The following is a 21,572-nucleotide window of genomic DNA, read 5'->3' on the forward strand; positions in this document are numbered from 1 at the left end:
AGACCGCCACAAAGATTACAGACTCCTGCTCTGTGCTCCTTGATGTCTTTTGTCTGTAAGGCCAGTATACCACTTACCACAGTGCAGTAATCATTTGTTTGCATGTCCGTCTTCCTCTAGACCAAAGGGGGGCAAATGTTCTCTTAACAGTGCCAGATAGTAAAAATTTGGGGGCTTTGTAGGTCATATGGTCTCTGTGGCAACTACTCAAGTCTGCTGCTTTTGCAAAAGCAACCATAGATGATGTCTTAGTCTGTTTGGGCTGCTGTTAAAGAATACCATGGCCTGAGTGGCTTGTACACAACAGACATTTATTTCTCACAGTTCTGGAAGCTGAGGAGTCTAAGGTCAAGGCTCCAGTGGATTCTGCATCTGGCTAAAGCCTACATCCTGGTTTGTAGGTGGTGTCTTCTCTCTGTCCTCACTTGGCAGAAGGGAAAAGGGAACCCTCTGGGATCTATTTTTATAAGGGTACTAATCCCATGCATGAGGACTCCACCCTCCTGGCCTAATACAATACGTTTTCATGATGCTGATAAAGACATACCTGAGACTGGGCAATTCATAAAAGAAAGAGGTTTAAAGAACTTACAGTTTCATGTTGCTGGGGAAGCCTCACAATCATGGCAGAAGGCAAGGAGAAGCAAGTTACATCTTACACGGATGGCAGCAAGTAAAGAGGGAGAGCTTGTGCAGGGAAACTCCCATTTTTAAAACCATCAGATCTCATGAGACTTACTCACTATCACGAGAACAGCACGGGAGAGACCTACCCCCATGATTCAATTACCCCCCACCAGGTCCCTCCCACAACACATGGGAATTCAAGATGAGATTTGGGTGGAGACACAGCAAAACAATATCACCTAATCACCTCCCAAAGGCCCTACCTCCAAATACCATCACATTGGGGAATAGATTTGAACCTAAGAATTCTGGGAGGACACAGACATTCAGTCTACAGAAGACAATATGGAAACAAATGGGCATGGCTCCATTCCAACACTTTATATGCACTGCAATTTAAATTTCATATCATTTTCATGTCATAAAATTTTTTTGTTTTTCAAACGTTAAAAAATGTAAAAACTATCTTTTTTAAAATCTCATTAGCTATTCAAAAACAGACGAGATGGGGACAGATTTAACCCAAAGGACATAGTTCAACTCCTGGTCTTGATGGAGGAAAAGCCCTCAAAGGTAAATCTTACTCATTTTTGAACTTTATTATCTAATCCCTCAAAGGTAATTCATCTTTGAGTTTCATTATCTAGCATTAACTGATACAAAAAATGCATATAAATATACAATTGACACTTGAACAACATAGGTGTGACCTGTGGAGGTTCACTTATACTTGGATTTTCTTCTGCTTCTGCCATTCCTAAGACAGCAAAACCAAACCCTCCTGTTCCTCTTCCTCCTCAGCCTACTCATTGTGAAGACGATAAGGATGAAGACCTTTATGATGTTCTGCTTCCACTTAATGAAAAATAAATATATTTTCTGTTCTTTATTATTTTCTTAATAACATTTCTTTCTCAAGTCTATTGTAAGAATATAGTGTATAATACATATAACGTACAAAACTTGTATAATCAACTGTTTCTGTTACCAATAAGAATTCCAGTCAACAGTAGCCTATTAAGTTTTGGGGGAGTCAAAAGTTATATGCCAACTTTTGACTGCATGGGGTGTTGGGGCCCCTAGTCCCTGCATTGTTTCAGGGTCAACTGTAATAACAACTATAAACAACTGAATGACCTTTTGATTACAAAAAATTCCTTGAGACAGAGCCTGAAAAGAACAACCATAAATGTGGCTTTGGGGACACTGTTGCAGCTTCATGTTTCATCATGACTAGAGACATAATACCTTAAGTAGTTAGCCACCAACACTCCACTCACAAATTCTGGAGGTCTGGGATTATTCCATAAACCACTGGGTAGATGCAAACCTTCTAGAGCAGTCTAGTATCAGTAGAGTAAAACATATCTCCTTTTAAAAATAAGATTTCTTTACCACTCCCTGCTTTCACACAATCACAACTTCTATTTATTTATTTATTTATTTAGATGGAGTCTCACTCTGTTGCCAGGCTAGAGTGGAATGGCGCGATCTTGGCTCATGCAACTTCCACCTCCTGGGTTCAAGAGATTTTCCTGCCTCAGCCTCCTGAGTTGCTGGGACTACTGGCACACACCACCACACCCAGCTAAATTTTGTATTTTTAGTAGAGACAGGATTTCACCATGTTGGCCAGGATGGTCTCGATCTCTTGACCTCATGATCTGTCTGCCTAGGCCTCCCAAAGTGCTGGGATTACAGGCGTGAGCCATTGTGCCTGGCTAATCACAGCTTCTTTGAGCCTCTCTTTAATATTCTCTTAAACCTTATAGGTAGGCAGTTCTGAGACAGCTCCTAATGATCTCCTCTCCCGATATTCAAGCCCTGATGTAATCCTCTCTTCTTGAATGTGAGCTGGACTTAGTGGTTTTCTTCTAATCAATTGAATACACACAAGTGATGAGCTGTCACTTCCAAAATTAGTTCAGACAAAGCTGTAACTTTTGTTTTGTTCTCAGCCTCTCTCAATTGCCTTCTCAGCTTGTATGCTTTGAAGAAGCAAGCTGCAGTGCTGGAGAGGCTCATGTGGCAAGGAAATAAGGGTGGCCTCCAGTCAGTGGCTGGTGAGAAAATGAGACCTTCCTTCCAACAATGGTCAAATAACTGAATCCTGCCAACAACCATATGGGTGAACCTCTCTCTAGTTGAGGTTTCAGATAAGACCGCAGATATTACACTAACACTTTGATTGAAGGCTTATGAGAAATCTTGAAATGAGAAGACTAAGTAAAACCATATCTGGATTCCTGACTTACAGAAACTGTGAGATGATAAATGTGTGTTATCTTAAGCCACAAAGTTTTTGGGGTGATTTGTTTCACAGCAATTGATAATGAATACCTCAACCTGTAGTAACAACTGGATGTCTATTTACTCATTTTCTCCACCAAAATGTTAAGTTCCTACAGGGCAGAGGTTACAACATATTCATCCTGCTACCTCTCACAGCCCATAATATACAACCTGGCCCATAATACATGATTAATCAATGTTTGTTAAATTAACATGTATTTTGAATTTCACTGAAATCAGTCAGTCAAAGTGATAATAACATTTAAATGTGCATGAGCAGTAGGACAAGGCAGAGAGCTGGTTAGGATAGAAAGTTTTTGAAAATTGTGAGGGGAGAAATTATTTATATTTGTACCCTGTTGTACCCAGCTTAGGTTTCGAAAACTTTCAGAGGGGGGGTTATTCATTTACAAAAGACTTCAAAGTTGGTGGCTCCCCACCATACTAAAGAGGTCTTTGCCCTTATTGACCCAACCATACTGATTGCCCGGTGCACAGGGGAAGGTATTATAAGGACAGGGGAGAAGAAGGAAATAGAAACAACTGTGAAAAAGGTTGAAAAAATTAGGGAAAAGGATAGAAAAAGAGCAGAGGAAAGAGAAGAAGTAGTCAACATCCAACCCAGATGCAGAGAAATGGTTCAAAAGAAAAAGTCTGATTTTCCTGTCTGTAGTCATAAATATTTTGACAAGGAGCTAGGCATTTATCAAAAAGGTAAAAAAAAAAAAAAGAATAACAGAGGTTGTCTTCCAAAGGACCCAACACTCTTGGAATTCAATGACCTAATTCTGTATATGGTTACAGCGTAGAGATTGCCTCTTGTCTGATTCTCATGGCATTGAGACCTCTGATTTCTCAACAGCACATGCCACAGCACTATCAGAGGTCAGGAATAAACAACAGAGGGCATGGGGGGCAGTCTAGATACTATGCTCAGCAAACATATTTTTTAATCGGTGTAAATTCTCTCTGTTTTGCTGGTTGCTTATCTTAGCAGTTAAATCAACTTTTCATTACTTCTGTAGACATTATATAATATCTTCTCCCCGCAGCTCCAGCCACCAGCTGTTAGTCAGCAGAATGGGAGAGGGATTAGGTCAGCTTGAGCTGAATAACTTCCATGCTGACATTTGAGGGAACCAATTCCCAGTCACTGAACATACCTAAATGTTCTGCAATGACCATAGACCCAAATAGTCTTCTTTTTTTTTTTTTTTTTTTTTTTTGTGAGGGAGTCTCGCTCTGTTGCCCAGACTGGAGTGCGGTGGTGAAATCTACGCTCCTCCTCCCAGGTTCACGCCATTCTCGCGCCTCAGCCTCCCGAGTAGCTGGGATTACAGGCGCCCGCCACCATGCCTGGCTAATTTTTTGTATTTTTAGTAGAGACGGGGTTTCACCGTGTTAGCCAGGATGGTCTCGATCTCCTGACCTCATGATCCACCTGCCTCGGCCTCCCAAAGTGCTGGGATTACAGGCATGAGCCACCATGCCCAACCCCCCAAACAGATCTTAAGAAAGAAACCTGAGAGCATTCAAAGGTCAAAACAATTGGAGCTAGTTCTTTCAAGCTTAAATATTCTCATCTGTAAAGTGGGGGCAATAACTGTGTGTCTTATAGGGTTATTTTGAAGGCTAAATATGTGTACAAGCCTCAGTCTACTGAAAGGTTGTTCAACCATAACACTCTTTTCATTTTGTGTGGGAAAATTCTTTGTTGGAGGTTAGGGACACTGTCTTGTGCATTACAGGATGTTTAGCAACATCCTTAGTTTCTATCCACCAGATGTTAGCACCCCACCCACAGACTGCCATCTTCTCCATCATCACCATCAAAAATGTCTCCAGACATTTCCAAGTGTCCCCTGGAAAGGTAAAATCGCCCCTGGTTGAGAACCACAGTTCTAGTGCTTGGCATTATTCCATAAATATCAGATAATATTTTTATCATTATAATTATTACTAAAGGCAACATCACCCTGCTACAGAGACAGCTCCTTGGTCTCACGGAATCCCTGCAATAGTTGCTGCATTTCTGCGTCTTTCCGAGAGTAAGGGTTGAAAAGAGATAAGGTCAATTCATCTGACAACAATCCAATAGGAAACCTACTGTCTCCGTAGAAGTTCTTTTCATGGAAAGGAAATGGGCTACAATTTTGATCTACTGCAGGAACTAGGTCTATTCCTTAGCCTCACAGTTTGCAAAATGCTACAGACTTCCGTGGGCATAAATTCTCCAGCTTTAGGGATTGCTGGTGTAGTTGACTCTTGAAGCTGCTCTTGGATTTCCAAGGGTAGCACCATTTTTACCTGAGAAAAAAAGGAAAAAGATATTCAAGAAGGAGCACTTTTCAACAGAAGTTACTCCATTTGCTGTTTTTGTGGTTTTGTGCTTGTTTGGGTTTGCAAGTGTGTTTTCTGCCCAAATTGTTCTTGCAATTATTCTAACTTCCAAATATTCTAACAGTGTTTGCTTTACGTGTTTTGATACCACGCTGTTTTGAAGGTACAAATGTTTTTCATGGCATGTCTTGTGTTAAGTGTACAAACTGAGAGGTGAATGTCAGTGACTGAATAGAGTACAGTATTCCTCAAAGTTTTTAACCAAATAAATGCTAAGAGGAAAGTGAAGCGAGATTTCTGGAGGTCTGGAAGTGGCCAGCTGACAATATGGCATCTCTATATCTCCTATTTTTATCTTTACGCTAAATGCAAATTTTACTTTCTGTGCTAAAATAATGTTTCCTTAGTTTCAAGGTAAAAATGTGTAAATAGACTCTCCATATTGGCTTGTTTGTTCTGTGGATTTTCCTCCTCCCTTTTTTAAAGTATATGCAGTGAATTTGCAAAGATCACAGTCTTGGAATCTAACAGATCTGAATTCCAGTCCTTGGCTATACTACTGATAGAATGGGTTAACTTGGGCATATCACTTAATCCTGGGGACCCTCAGTTTCCGTATCCAAAATGAAGAAATAAGAAGTGACCTACTACATCACACCATTATAAGAAGTAAAGGTAATGTATGTAAACAACAGAGCAGAGGGCCAGGCACAGAAAGTTCTCTATAGTCATTAGCTGGCGTAATTATTATGAAGAGGAGCACTTTTGATGTAAAACATAGGTAGAGGGTCATAAGTTTGTTAATCTGCCCCTACCTCCCAACCCTCTACCTACCCTCCATACCTGGCCACCTGCCTTATACAGATATTGTCTAACCTTTAAAGAGGAACACTTTTGATATAAAACATAGGTAGAGGGTCATGCAGTACATGAATGAGAAACGAAACAGAGGTCTGTTAATCTACTGCCACCTCCCAACCCTCTACCTACCCTCCATACCTGGCCACCTGCCTCTGTGCAGATCTTGCCTAACCTTTCCCAACAGGAAGAAGCTGGGCTCTTGTGAAATACTTCCAAGGATGAAACTAACACAGCTCATTAACCCTCCCAAGTATCTGTGCTATAAGGATTTCCTGTCACTTTCCCATGACTGTGAATTACATCTACCCTGAGCCCCACGTCAAAATCTGGGACATTGCCTTGTCATGCTGACAGTTGCCCAAATTTGCCTGGCTTTGTTCGCGTTGCTTCCCAGACCCCTCTTCTGGAGATTCCGATTTGCCTGGTGTAGGCAGAGGGGCAGAGAATTTATATTTTTAACAAGCCCCCAAAGTATTTCCTAAGATTGTGCAAGTTGAGAAAGCACTGCATTGTGCTATCTGCTTCTGTTACCCACAGTACCAGAACACATACCTAGACATCTAAAACAAAAAACAGCAGGTGTAATATCTTAAAAAAAAAAAAAAACTTGATCATGGCAAATTTAATATTAGTCTAAATATCTATCAGAATTCAAACATACACCCTCCTTGACCCCACAATTCTACTTCAAGGAATTAATCTTAACAAATATACTTCCAGATTTACAGAAAGGTAAATGTAAAAGCATTGTCTGTAATGCTGTGCAGAATAATGCAGAAGACTGTGAGAAAAAAAAAAACCTAATGTCCAACAACGGGGGAAGAAATTTATGGCATAGTCATATCATAGAATATTATGGAGACAGTTGTCTGTGTTTCGGTATTTTACATCCATACAAGCCATTCTGTGTGTGTTGAATTAAATAAAAAGTATCCACGTTACATTTTAAATTAAAAATGTCAAAGTGCCTAATAGTATGGGCAGTAGTCAATCTATCTCCTTCCTCTCTATAACCTTTCTAACTAGATTGTATGTGTTTTGTGCATTATAAGATGTTTAGCAACATCCTTAGCTTCTGTCCACCAGATGTTAGCACCCTACCCACAGACCACCACCCTCTCCATTATCACCATCAAAAATGTCTCCAGACATTTCCAAGTGTTCCCTGGAGGGTAAAATCACCGTTGGTTGGGAACCACTGTTCTAGTGCTTGAATAAACACACATACTATCCCTGGAAGGATAACCAGAAGCACCACTGGTGCCTGTGGGGTAGGGGACTGGATGGCTAGGAGCGAAGGCCAGGAGGGGACTGAATTTGCACAATATGTTTATTGGACCTTTCGATTTTTGTATCATGAACAGATTTGACCTATACAAAAGTCTGTTTTGATTTAAAACAAAAGCCCTCAGTCTAGCTAGCACTCACACGCTACATTTATTCCTTCCTTTTATCCTTCTCTTTCCTTACCCCACAGCTTTGCTCCTCCATTCACATTAGGAGAATCTTTTCCTGTCCTCCATTCCCTCCACAGTGTGGACTACCTCTCTCCCTATTTCCACTCTTCTTAAGCCCCACTCTTTCCTGGAGGTATGTCTGTCACCTTCAAGTTCTACTAAAGCTGCCTTGAATCTAAGCCACACAGGAGGGTTTGTCGCCCTGATGAAATACATTCCATGGCCATACCCTTCCTGTGCATCTACACATTCCTCATCAATTGGAGATCTTATCACAGAGAAATGCTTAAAACATCATTCACTTTAGTGTCAAATTTCTTCTCTCTTATTTTAAATTTTCATACATTTTTCATCTATGAGTGCCTAGAAAAGAGTGATATCTGTTTGAATTTGACATGTGCGTTGGCATTTCAAACATAAATTTCCCCATAAACAGCAGACTCCCTATTTATTTTATACAATAACAATATAAGAAAGACCTACTTATAATATCTCCTACCGGCCTAATTATAAGCTCTTAGAAGCGGGGAGCTTATCTTTCACCATTCTACTTTCTTCTTAGGGCTTAATGCAGAAGTTTGACATTAAAGACCCTCAGGAAGTACTTGTTGAGTGAATATCAGAATGAAGTAGTGAATGTACTTTTTAAAAATTTTTATTTTAATTTCTGGGGTACATGTGCAGGATGTGCAGGTTTGTTACATAGGTAAACATGTGCCGTGGTGGTTTGCTGCACCTATCAACCCATCACCTAGGTATTAAGCCCAGCATGCATTAGCTATTTTTCCTAATGGTCTCCCTCCCCATTTAACCCAGCAATCCCATTACTGGATATATACCCAAAAGAATATAAATCATTCTGTTACAAAGATACATGCATGCGTATGTTCATTGCAGCACTATTCACAATAGCAAAGACATGGAATCAACCCAAATGTCCATCAGTGATAGACTGGATAAAGAAAATGTGGTACATTTACACCATTGAATACTATGAATCGATAAACAGGAACGAGATCATGTCCTTTGCAGGGACATGGATGGAGCTGGAAGCCATTATCCTCAGCAAACTAGGGCATTTGCAGGAACAGGATGTACTATTCTAATTCATTTCTGGGAGCATTAATTGTATTTTGGCAGAAGAACGTATGGTTTGTGATACAGTGTCAGTACCATGGTTGCACAGTCTGTTTGTTGCCTTACAGTTGTTCGCTTGTTTTTAGTATAGTCATTGAGTCTCCCTTGCTTATCCTTGACCCCGTCTATGTCCTTCAGAGCACCAAGCATAGGGATTTGTCCACAGCAGGTTCTTGAGAAATGGTATGGAATGAATGGCCTTTGATTAGCAATATGAAGAACATGTAGAAAGCTTGGCAAAAGGATAAGCAGTAAAAGTAAACAACCAACTTGCCCCCAAATCTGCATAATGTTATATTAAATGTTCATCATGGGGGGAAGAATGGCAGGTAGGTTTGGGGCGTTAGCCATCTCTCCATACTTTCCAGGAAGTTGGATTTATGTCTTCTGAGGTAAGAACTAGAACAGAATATTTTTTCTAGATATTTGTGCTTTGCTAACTCCTGTCTTCCAACCAGGGAGAAGGTCTGCCTATTACAAAAAGACTGTGATCCTTTGGACTGTCAAGAACTTAATTAAAAATTATAACTGGTATTAATAACAGACGTGGTCACAGGCCAATTCCTGTGGGTTTTTTCACTTATACATGCTCTCAGGACTCTCCAAATGAAGGCTAGCCCACAGTCACCACAGTGAGGGAAGGTAACATTCATGGAGGGCAAGGAATTAGGATCACCCTGGGGACCAAATAATCAATAAAACCATGATTGTGATTTTACCTAGATTAAGTCAAACATCAAGGACTCTTAGTACTTTCCCAATGCTCACTTTCCACCAGTAAGTTAGCAGCACTTAACATGAGCACACTGGGCATTACCTCTGCAGGAACAAAAGCTCACATGGAGCATTTTACACTCTGAATAGAAGAGTTTGCCTTTGACATCTCAGTGACCAGTGTGAGTCAATTTGGAGACCACGTTGAACTATTTCTATCTTGTGGTCAGTTGAGGATGTAAGTGGTCCTCCAGTCAACAGAACCCATCCAGGTATGACAGAGAGACAATAGCTTTGGGGTGAGGCATTTTTCATGTGATGTCACTGTATTAGTCTGTTCTCACACTGCTATAAAGAACTACCTGAAACTGGGTAATTTATAAAGAACAGAGGTTTACCTGGCTCCTGGTTCCACAGGCTGTATAGGAAGCCTGTCTGGGGAGACCTCAGGAAACTTACAATCATGGTGGAAGGTAAAAGGGAAGCAGGCACAATTTTCACATGGCAAAGCAGGAGAGAGAGAGTGAAAAGGGAAGTGATACACACTTTTAAAACAACAAGATCTTGTGAGAACTTACTCACTATCACAAGAACAGCAAGGGAAAAGTCTGCCACCATAATCCAATCACCTCCCACTGGGTCCCTCGCCCAGCGTTACAATTCAACATGAGATTTGGGTGGGGACCCAAAGCCAAACCATATCAGTCACTAAAAAGTAATGAAATTATATTAACTGTATCTGAATAGAACTCAGTTGTTAATATGTGATAAATGACCAAAAAAAAAAAAAAAATCCTAAAGTGGACCCATCACCTCTGGGTATGACCTATTTTTCCAGAGTAAAGCTGCAATTAGATGGAAAAAATGCATGCTCAAAATAAAAGTTCTGCTACTTTGGAGGCTTTATGTAAAAGAAGACACTGCACAAGAGGTCTTCCAGGCTGACCTTGTCTGGTGACCACAGTCAAGTTACTGAAGATGGCATCTGTAGAGCAGATCCAATGACACCTACCACACAGAGTTGTTGTGAATGCAGGTTGATAGACATAAGGTACACAGCATTATGTGACTGTCGAGTGCCTAGTGTACAGTAGGCACTTAACAAATGCTTGGCCCATGGGAAAGAACAATACCCAACTACACACCCAACTTCAGACCCAAACGAGAACTTGATTTCCACCATAAGCCATAATGATACAGTGCTAACCAAGAGGCTAAGACTGCAGGAGGCCAAGGGGGGCATTCCTGCAAAGCCAATCTACAGCTCAGGGAAGGTTCTGAATTAAATCCTTACCATGCAGGTCTAAATGACACAGGGAATGTTCCCTGTGGGACTTTAGATAACTCATTTGCCTGCTGCATAATTCTCAGTACTGAGGTTGCTTCCTTCCCTGATAATAACTGTCCACTAGTTAGCTCATGGCCAGCGGGCCGAAAAACAGAAAGTGGTTGGTGTCAGCCTCCTGAGTTGCCAAGTAGAGATATTTTTCTCAGGTTTCTGGGTGAGTTTCTAAGCCAACACCCTTGAAAGGGAAGCAGTGCCTTCGTGCCACAGGCATCCGGGACACAAGGCCTACACAGTATTTTTGAAAAGTCATTATCGCCCACTGACGATAAAGGGGCATTCACAGTGGGCAAAGCCATTCCACGGGAATGGGTGGAGCTGGTGCTACCAGGCAGGCCGTGGACCAACTTTGCAGCCAGTTTTCTTTTTTCCAGCATCTCTGGAGTTGAGCAGGTGCCAACACAGCTAACAGCTTTAGGAGGCCCCCGTGGACACAGATAGCAAGCCCCCCATCTTTTCCGTGGAATCTAGCAGCAGCTACCAGGGGCGTCATCGCACTGCATTAATTTTTTCCCTTGCCTGGTTTCCCACATTCTGTGACCACCTTAGCTTGTGCCAGGGAAAATATTGAAAGCCTAGGTAAACGAAGGGGAACCCAACATTCACCAGTCTGGCCTTAAAATAGCCGGTGGAACGCCCCCATCCCAGAGAGTACACAGGCAGTGACTGCAGCTAGTGTGCTCAGAGCAGCCACCCACCCCACCCCAACGGCTCATCCGATTCCCATGAAAGCCTATCTCAGAGAGAGGACAAAGCAGCAGCCAGGCTCCTTTGCTGCCTCATTCCCTTTGGGTTCAGGGATGTAGGTGAATATTAATGAATACCAAGTGCCCTGATGCAAACCAGCACAAGCCACTGGACTGGACGGGGTGAGAACCCTGGTAAAATATGTCTGGGGTGGTGTACGGGTTGAGCAGAGAAAATGGAGAGAGCCAAGAGGAAGAGTGTTCCCACAGGAGCGTCAAGGCCTCGGGCGTTACGGGGCACACCCCAGGGCTGAGCTCCCAGGGAGAAGGGAAAATGTTTCCACACTGACTGCTGGGCAGCCTGGGACGTAGCTCTAGAACCTGCTGCTGTGGCCCAAGGCTGCATATCTTGGAAGGAGTGCACACAGCAGGGAGAGGGGCCCAATAGTAAGAGGTGCAGAAGGAAGAAAGGAGAACAGAGAGAAGATCATCTGGGGTCGAGGAAAAGGAAAAGTGTATAGCATATAAGCTTTATTTTCCCCATAAAATATTGCCTGATTGAGCACATAAACATGCAGGATACCCAGTGAAATCTGAATTTCAGATTAACAACAAATACGGTTTTCAGGATAAGTATGCCCCAGGCAATGTTTGAGACATACTTAGACTGAAGAAAAAAAAAAAATCAGTGTCTATCCAGAATTCAAGTGTAACTGGGTGTTGTGTATTTTATAGGCAACTCTATCCCCACATCTTGCCCCCTGGGCTATAATGGAAACCCTCAAAGGCTGACACTGTTTCTGCCATGTCCTTCCTGCATTCCATGTGCTACTTTGCTCTGTAATGTAGCACAGAAAGGCATCATAGCAAGGATAAGTGTGAACGCTCAGCAATCTGACTGTCCTGACTTCACCTGTTATTAGACCTGTGATCTTGAGCAAGTAACTTAATCAGTGTTTCCTAAATTTCCTCATCTGCTAAATGGGGATAAAGATAGTTGCCTGACTTAGAGAGTGGTTATAAGAAAACAATACATGGGGGCCGGGCGCGGTGGCTCACGCCTGTAATCCCAGCACTTTGGGAGGCTGAGGCGGGTGGATCACGAGGTCAGGAGTTCAAGACCAGCCTGGCCAAGATGGTGAAACCCTGTCTCTACTAAAAATACAAAAATTAGCCGGGCGCAGTGGCAGGCACTTGTAATCCCAGCTACTCAGGAGGCTGAGGCAGAAGAATTGCTTGAATCCGGGGGGTAGAAGTTGCAGTGAGCTGAGATTGTGCCACTGCACTCCAGCCTGGGTGACAAAGTAAGGCTCTGAGAAAGAAGGAAGGAAAGAAGGAAAGAAGCAAAGAAAGGAGGGAGGGAGGGAGAGAGGGAGGGAGAGAGGGAGGGAGGGAGGGAGGAAGGGAGGGAGGGAGGGAAGGAAGGAAGGAAGGGAAGAAGGAAGGAAGGGAACAACAATACATGGAAAGCATTTATCGTATCATAGGTTCATGGAAAGTACTCAATAAGTGCCAGCCATTAATCACTATTGTTGTTATTATTTGACACTTGGTAAATAAGGGAGTCTGATACAGAGAAACTAACTCATGGCTGTTAAAGACCTGTCTGAGATGACCCTGGACTTCCACAACCAGCTTTGTGACCTTGAGAGAGAATTTTCCTTTGGGGTTCCAAGACACCTTCTAATTCTAAAATCCTATCATTTAAACAGATTGAATGAGTAAGAACCAAATGAAATAAAACTCTCTCCGTAGATGTGTGCATGGGCTAAGAGGGTTAGAAAGCAGAAGTGTAACAGAGGATGTTTCACTAGACAAAATAATGATAATAAGCCCGTTCCCAAAGGCAAGATGTCTGGCTTTCGCAATGTTCTGATCTCAGAAAGGCTAGGTTTCAGAGACTTGGACAAAAGACAACTACATTAGAGCAGAGTATGTCTGTCTCAACTTGGATTTGCAGGAAAAAATTTTTAAAAACCCTAGTGCTATGGTCTAAATGTCTGTGCTTCCCCCAAATTAATATGTTGAAATTCTAACCATTATATTAATTTGAGGTGGGGCCTTTGGGGCATCATTAGGTCATAGCGGTGAAACTCTCATGAACGGAATTAGTGTCCTTACGAAACAGGCTCCAGAGACAGCCCTCATCCGTTCCACCATATAAGAAGAGAGAGAGAAGGCTTCATCTGTGAACCAGAAAGTGGACCCTCACCAGATACCATATCTGCTAATGCCTTGATTTTGAACTTTCCAGCCTCCAAAACTGTGAAAACTAAATTTATGTTATTTTTAAGCCACCCAGTATGTGGTATTTTCTTATAGCAGCCAGAACAAACTAAAACAGCTAGTGTAATACCAGAATGGCCAAAAGGGAGAACCTTCTCAACTGCCAGCTTACCCGGCTGCAGTAAATAAATTCAAGGCAGCCAGCACCAACACTGCAGAGAAGCCACTGTCCCCACCATCCACAATGCCTTTGTGGCCCAAAGTTACTCTACTCTGGGCTGGGCACAGTGGCTCACCCCTGTAATCCCAGCACTTTGGGAGGCCGAGGCAGGTAGATCATGAGGTCAGGAGTTCGAGACCAGCCTGGCCAATATGGTGAAACCCCATCTCTACTAAAAATAGAAAAATTAGCCAGGCGTGGTGGCACGTGCTTGTAGTCCCAACTACTCAGGAGGCTGAGGCAGAAGAATCACTTGAACCTGGGAGGCGGAGGTTGCAGTGAGCCGAGATCATGCCACTACACTTCAGCCTGGGCGACAGAAGGAGACATGAGAGCTCAATTTAAGATGGGATCCTGGAACTGAGAAGGGACACTGGGGTAAAACTAGTGAAACCTGATAAACTGTGGAATTTAATTAATTCTAATATACCAATGTTGGTTCCCTAGCTGTGACAAATGTACCACAAAACTACGAGACGTTAACAAAAGGGAAAACTGAATGATGCAGTAAATGGGGACTCTGTAATTATCTTTACAACTTTTCCTTAAATTTAAAACTAGTCTAAAATATGGCATTTATTAATAATTAATAATTAATATTAATTATTAAGATTAAGAAAATGTGGCATATATACACCATGGAATACTATGCAGCCATAAAAAACGATGAGTTCATATCCTTTGCAGGGACATGGATGAAGCTGGAAACAATCATTCTGAGCAAATTATCACAAGGACAGAAAACCAAACACCACATGTTCTCACTCATAAGTGGGAACTGAACAATGAGAACACTTGGACACAGGGTGAGGAACATCACACACCAGGGCCTGTTGTGGGGTGGGGGGCTGGGGGAGGGATAGCATTAGGAAAAATACCTAATGTAAATGACGAGTTCAATGGGTGCAGTAAACCAACATGGCACGTGTATACTTATGTAACGAACCTGCAGGTTGTGCATTTGTACCCTAGAACTTAAAGTATAATAAAAATAAAAAATAAATAAAAGCAGTAGAGATTTTATAATTGCCCACATATGCATAAAACATCTGTGGGAGGAAAAGCAATAAACTAATCATTGCAGTTGCCTCCAGAAAAGGACCTCAGTTGCTGGGGGAGGTAGTTTTATTTTTATATTTTGAATTATAATTCATGCAACCATATTACCTCTTTAAATATAAGAAAATTTACATCTTTTAAGAAAAAGAATTTTTAATACATTTTAAATTTGTTTCTATAAGACACCTTAGTACTCTGAGTAACACATTAAACCAGTAGCTCCCCCAAAGAATTCATTAACTTGGATTCATTGCTTTTATTAATAAGTTGGATGTCCTAAAAGTACAAGGCTTCGAGGATGAACGGTATTAGGGGTATGTAAGTCTTGAGGAAAAAGAGAACATTGGATAATGGTGTTCTCGGGATATTGTCCAAAAAAGTCCCAAGCCTCCATGAAACATGAAAGTATGAAGTAACAGAGAGATAATGGAAAGAGAGATAGAATGCTACGCAGACTAACTTTGCTGACATAAAAAATGATCAGGATTAGCTCTCCTCTGCTTCCCAATAGACTATATTCTATATCATCCCAGTTCTAAAATGAGCCTCCCTCTGCCTCTTGGCCCTTAACCAAAAGAAATAGACTGAACTGTTGAACTTCTAAAGGACACCGGGGACCCCGCGAGAGCTGCCTCTGGAGCCATTCTTTCCTGCACTTTGCCATCACCCTCTGTTTCAGCCACCACTTGGCAAAAACCAGCTGAGAGGTGACTGTGAAATGAATTCAAATTTGACTCCAAGAGGGAAACAGGGCTCTCCAGGCAGAGCCATAAGCCCGAGAGAAAGGGCACAAGATTAACAGGTCACTGAGCCAGCCAGGGCGAGGAGCCAGGAGGACACCCACCGAGAGAGGCAGGGAAACGGTTAATAACTCAAGGTGACAAATTAAGCCAGCTACTCAGGGGCTCCAGTTTGGCTGATTGTGAAGTCAAAACAGAACAGTCGGAAACCGGGAAGGCGCTGTCACTTTTACTGTATTTTTCCACACGTATTTTTATTTTATTTTTTAATTTGGAAATGTTCGTGGGGAACTGGAAAATGCAGGCTGGAGAACTCCTGGGGTCTGGGAGGGGAGACACTGTGTCTTTGCTGGATCTCCATCCAATTTGGACCAGCCGCTCCCTACGAGCTCCAGCCGCCAGGGGCAGTGAGTCTCCTAGTGGTCGTCCTCCTTCTCTGTCCTCCGCCCCCCACCCTGTGGAGATATTCTCACCTCCTCTCGTTTTCACTGCCCCTCTGTGCCAGCATGCAACCTCCTGCCAAGTTACACTAACAGTGTTCTCCATCCACCAGCCACACCGGCCTCCTTCTTGCTGAACCCAGCAGCTGCTTAACAGGCAGCAGATGGAGAAAGGGCTGGAACTCTCAGGCAGGAGGGAAACCTTGGGTGGAGAGGCAGAGGAGAAATAAAATGCTCTGCACCTATCCCAATTGGTATGTGGCAAGGACCCAGCGTTCTCAATGCCCCACATTTGAACAACTAGCCCATAGAAATTCCCTAAAAGGAAAGGGTAGGCCCAGGATGTTTAAAATGATCGTGGACCCCGTTTTGGGAAAACTGAAGGAGATTAGGACGAACTGTGACAAATGTATTCTGAGGTTTACCTGCCCCTTGGATCTACGAACCCTTGAGCTTCTTAGTGGAACCTTCTAGGCATAAGTTTTTACTGTGCATGTAATTTCTAAATTAGAGGATGCATGCTTATCACAACTTTACATTTAAATGATACTTTCTACATCAGAGGATATACCCTCTGCATAGATTAATCTTGTAGATTATTTTAACTCCTGGTAGTAGAATTGATAACTTGACTTTAATATTAAAGACAAATATGGCCCCCACCACCAACGCACGAACACACACACACACACACACACACACACACATTCACGGTTCATTCTACAGAGGTATCTCCATGTGGCATTGCAATTCCAAATTTGAGTTTAATGTCATCCATTCTAAAGAAGACAAAATGGTTTTACTAAGTGAATTTTAAGCAAGAGAAAAATGGATAGAAGGCAGCATACACAAGTGCAAATATGTGCAGGTCAAACACACACACCCTTTCTCTTCCAGTGAGCACTGCACTTGCTTCTGAGCACCCAAAGGACACTTTGAGAACCCCAAAACAGCTGCTAATGAAATGGCTCCGCTAGGGAAATGCTTCCCTATCATTAGGCCAAAGCTGTAATGCTCAGGTCCTGGGTTTCTTAACGATGGTTTGGGGCTAACGCCTGGTGGGTCATCCCCTGAAGACCTTGTCCACCCAGTTGCAGTCTCTGACCCTATCTCATGGAATAGTGCAGAAACACAATTCGCCCATTGTTCTCTGTCTTGGAGATTGAAGGAGGGGGGAATACAAACCCCCACCTCGAAAAGATTAGTGCAATTATTAGCCAACAGTAATGGCTATAAGCCAATCTGTTCTCAAATCCTCCTGAGCACCAAGTCACCTTAGAGTCTCTTAAAGCCCCAAACACAAGACTGTGTGTTTTCTTGAATTTTGCCATGGTGTTCTCGAAGGCTGCTGGGCCGGTGGTTAATGCCGCCCTTACCCACAAGGCTAATAAGCAGAGAAAGAAACAGTGAATAATACATGTGTCTGAGCCCTGGGTCCCCATACCCCCATAAGTCTGTAAAAAGCAGATGTCCGGTCCAGACAACATTGGCAGCTGCTTCACCTAGCGTTGTTTGGGCAAAATGCTTGTTAGAACACAACCATAGATTGTGACTTATAGCTAGCATTAATTATAGAATTCTTGAGCAACGATGTGCTTTTTCCTTACAGGAGTAAATTTTTTGACCCCTGTGCTACCATTAGCACTGCTGGTCATTCAAGGTCTCCCATCAGGAAGTATGAGAAAAGAAGTTAAATTCTGTTCCAAGATTTGGTACACCTGACTTATACTGCACGCGTATTTCAAAGTGTAGTCTCAGAGAAATGAGGTCTTATCTTAAGCTACTCAATGTATATTGATTAAATATAGATGATGATGGGAAATACAAAGAAGGAAACTTCAAGGATACAAAAGTTTTTTTTATATATTTACAAAATACCAAAGCAACCGCTTAACTGACTGAATTTAAGTCGCTGATCAATTAAATGAGACATTAAGATAAGAACTTGTCAACTGAGTCAAAAAACTGACTACTCCACTTAAGAAAGCACATGCCTGTGTAAATAAATATAGAGGTGTACATTAACATAAATCAATACCTACAGTTCAGGGAACTATTCAATCATTTCTTCAATCTTCAAACCATTACTGATTCCCTACTATATTCCTGGCACAGTTAAAACCAGAGGCTTGATTTATTTTAGAGTAGCCATATTAAAAATCCCTTTTATTTCTAGAGAAATTCATACTGCTTAGGAAACGCAAGCAAAGGAAACAAAAGCCTCAAAGCTGAGCAAATCAAGAGGTAATTTTCTATGCAATGGCCAATTGGGGGAGATTTCAAGCATCTATTGTTCATTATTGGGAAGACCTATATTAAACTTTGTACGTGTCTATGAAATACTTTTATGAGGTATTAAATATAACCCCGTTCCTACGAATTAATACCATGTCTTTGCAGCGTTCAGCCTCATTTCTCACACAGCAGGCTATCAGAAAAGTCTCTGTTGAAAAGTCTAGAGTTTGAGTCGAAGTCACCAAGTTACAATATATTACAATGACTCAATATTCTCCATTATTTATTCTCATACACACACCTTAACAGAACAAGCGATATACCCGCTGCGTTTGTATACAGCTCCCATGATGTATATTCTAATACATACCCTTAAACACACATGCACATACAAATCTGTTTGTCATCTGGGAAGGCTAAGATTTTAGTTAAACCTCAGAAAGATTTCTGTGTAATAATTGGAAGATAACTGAAACCTCTGATGACTCATTTTCTCTACTCACAAAATGGAGGTTAATAAAAATAATAATAATAAATGGGTTCATTTGGAAAGTACCTAAAATCCTGAGGCTAAATGTATTGTGTAGATATAGGAGAATCTAGTGTTATAAAAGGTATACATGAGACCACTCTCTGGCATTATTCACTGGTCATAAGATAGATGGGAATATATCGCTACTAGAAGAATTTTCTCCTCGGAATGCCTAGAACTCAGCAACCGATACAATTACTGTCTGTAAGCAGTATGGCATTTTCAAGGTTTTGTCAAGCAAATATTTGAAGTATATCTATCACATTCGGGTGGGCATTCCTCTGCAAATACAAGCACAGGCACAAGCCCATTTAACCTCTGTACTCCTCTCTGCAAAATGGATATAAGTCCATTCAGGTCTATTACTTGATCATAGCCAGTAATGATTATTGTAATCCAGGAGAAGGAGAACCAATAGCAGAATAAAGAATATTGAGGCTCTGATGAAACACAGAGCCCCAAAACCCCTGGGTCCCCCTTTCATCTTTAGTTACTTGTCAGCCCAGAGGCCCGGCCTGTGGGAACCCAGCTCAGCAGCACCTTCATGTGGATGAACTTTCTAGATAAGCGCCCTGGGTACCAATATGCCGTAGGAAATCCGATCCACAGCTTGCTGCTCACTCACTTAACTTTCTTGTGTTGGAAACCAGGCAGGGGCCCTTCACACTTTCCAACAGCTCCCTTGTTTGCTTATGGGGAATCATGCAGATTGAGAGCAAAGGAGAAATATATAGGAGGCAAGGGCAGGGGATAGAGGCCTGGCCAGGAGCACGAAGATTCATGGTAAGAAAGCCTGCCCTTTGGGAGAAGAGTCATTCATACCTCTCTCCATCAATCCATTGCTGATTATCCTCCCTAACTCCCTTCCCCCAATTCCTACACATCAATACAATTCCTTTGTAGAGGTTGGCCGGCTTCTCCCCCAGCAGGTGGCCGGAACAGACTCTGCTGGGAGATTGCAAGTCACCCCTAGTGCCTACATCGAGGCAAAAAGAGAAGAAATAAGGATCACAGTGAATCCTCTGTCAAGGTTAGCAAAAACGAGATTCAACTGACAGCTTTTTAGCCCAGGCAGCTACTCACCTGGATCTGGCATGAGGCTTGACCAAGTCAGGTAAAACTCCAAAATCCAAATGAGTAAGTCCAAGAGTCTCTACCCTGCCATCTTTTCCTCTGCCCTTGGCCATCGGGTATGGTTTAGCTGACCAAGAATATGGTTCTTTTAAATTCAGCAGGGTTGTAGAACTCCCAGGCCTTAGTCTAATCCTGCCTACTATTCTTCAGTCTCGGAGCTGCTTTTGAAGCCGGAAAGTACCGGCAGTGGAGTGCAGAAAGCTTGCTCCAAACATTGAATGAGCCCACAGAATACCTCAATCCGATCTTTTATAGTGCTTTGTTTATTACCTGTGTGCCCTTATTTCATAAGGGAACTGAGAAAGAGAGAGAGAGAGAGAGAGCAGGAATGATGAAGATGACTATTAGTAGCAATCCAAAGACACCTTTTCTTAAGCCTCATTCATAGAAGCAAATGTGGCCAAACAACCTAGCAATTGTTCTCTCAAATGTCACCTTTCTGTATGGGCCACTGTGCCGATAAAACTCGGCTCTCTCGTTTTCTGCTCCCCCTGCAGCCCCTCCCTGAAAAATTACGATGTTATCCTCCAAATATCTCCGGAGAAATTGAACCGACAAGGAAAGCTTTTCTTCTTCTCCCTCCCCGTGCACCCTCCTCCCGTTTTTTCTTTCTTCTTCACGCAGCTTGAACAATTTGGCTCTGTTCTGGGTGCATTCCTGTGGCCCATTCTCTTTCGGTCCCCTGTACAGGCCTGAGGATGGTGGGCCAGAACACAGGCCCACATTCAGACCCAGGATAGCGCTTGGGGGGAGGACTGGGGCGGAGGAAAGTGAACCAAATGTACCTAGGATTGTTGCGCCACCAACTTAATACCTGGGCAGAAAGACAAAGGCTCTTTAGAAAGAGCCTGAGCTTCAGGGTAACCCATCCCCCCACCCTCCCAGAGTTCAAAAGATAACAGGAGCTGAAAATAAGGCACTCACATAATTAAACTTTTCCAAGTCATTTCAGGGGACATTACACATGATGACAGAGAACTCCCTGCTAACCCTTTCTGATGAACAATCTTTGTTAAGACAAGAAGGGAGCCTTTTTCTCCCTGTGTGTGTGTCCTTGTGTCTGCAGGCCCATGTACCTGCACAGGTGCATCCGTGTCTGGACGAAGTGATCAAGCCCCACACCTTTTTACATAAGCAGAGGTGTAACCATTGCTTGGAAATCCTCTGATTTCAGGGCAGCCTACAAAATGAGGAGGCCCTCTCAGCATGAACTCTCTTTTATTCTCAACAAAGGGTATGTGGGCATTTTAAAATTTTTATTCATGTATTTATTTTTGCTTGGGATCCAGAATTTGCACGTGCCCAGGTTAGAGGGTAGAAGGCTTGGGAATCAGTTCTGACAGTGAAGGAAAAGGAATTCCTGGGTCCATACAAATCATAAAGTGTTTAGAGGGCCTTTCTTCCAAAGGAGGCAGGTGCCACACCTGTTAATATAGTCAGCCTTCAAAAGGCAACTTCAAGACAGGAGCTCATCATCCTTAGCGTCAAGCTCCTTAGCCAAACGTTTTATTAAAAAGAAGAATTTTT

At 42.4% G+C, this 21,572-nt stretch overlaps 1 long non-coding RNA gene across 36 annotated transcripts in view; it reads right to left on the reverse strand.

The window, feature by feature from the left end:
- LOC106994120 (uncharacterized) overlaps positions 1-21,572 on the reverse strand; it is a 96,631-nt gene that overhangs the window by 14,668 nt on the left and 60,391 nt on the right. For 4 of the 36 annotated variants that reach the window (XR_013407130.1, XR_013407135.1, XR_013407131.1 and 1 more), the window contains exon 1: positions 19,995-20,598. The exons of 5 other annotated variants lie outside the window; for them this stretch is intronic. This is a non-coding gene — a long non-coding RNA (uncharacterized LOC106994120). Of the gene's footprint in view, positions 1-4,894; positions 4,966-5,026; positions 5,227-19,994; positions 20,778-21,572 lie in introns of those variants that run through there. 27 more of the 36 variants (XR_013407137.1, XR_013407125.1, XR_013407134.1 and 24 more) reach the window with 22 other exon arrangements.

Source organism: Macaca mulatta, chromosome 16 (assembly GCF_049350105.2).
Source record: "Macaca mulatta isolate MMU2019108-1 chromosome 16, T2T-MMU8v2.0, whole genome shotgun sequence".
Taxonomy (NCBI): Eukaryota; Metazoa; Chordata; class Mammalia; order Primates; family Cercopithecidae; genus Macaca; species Macaca mulatta.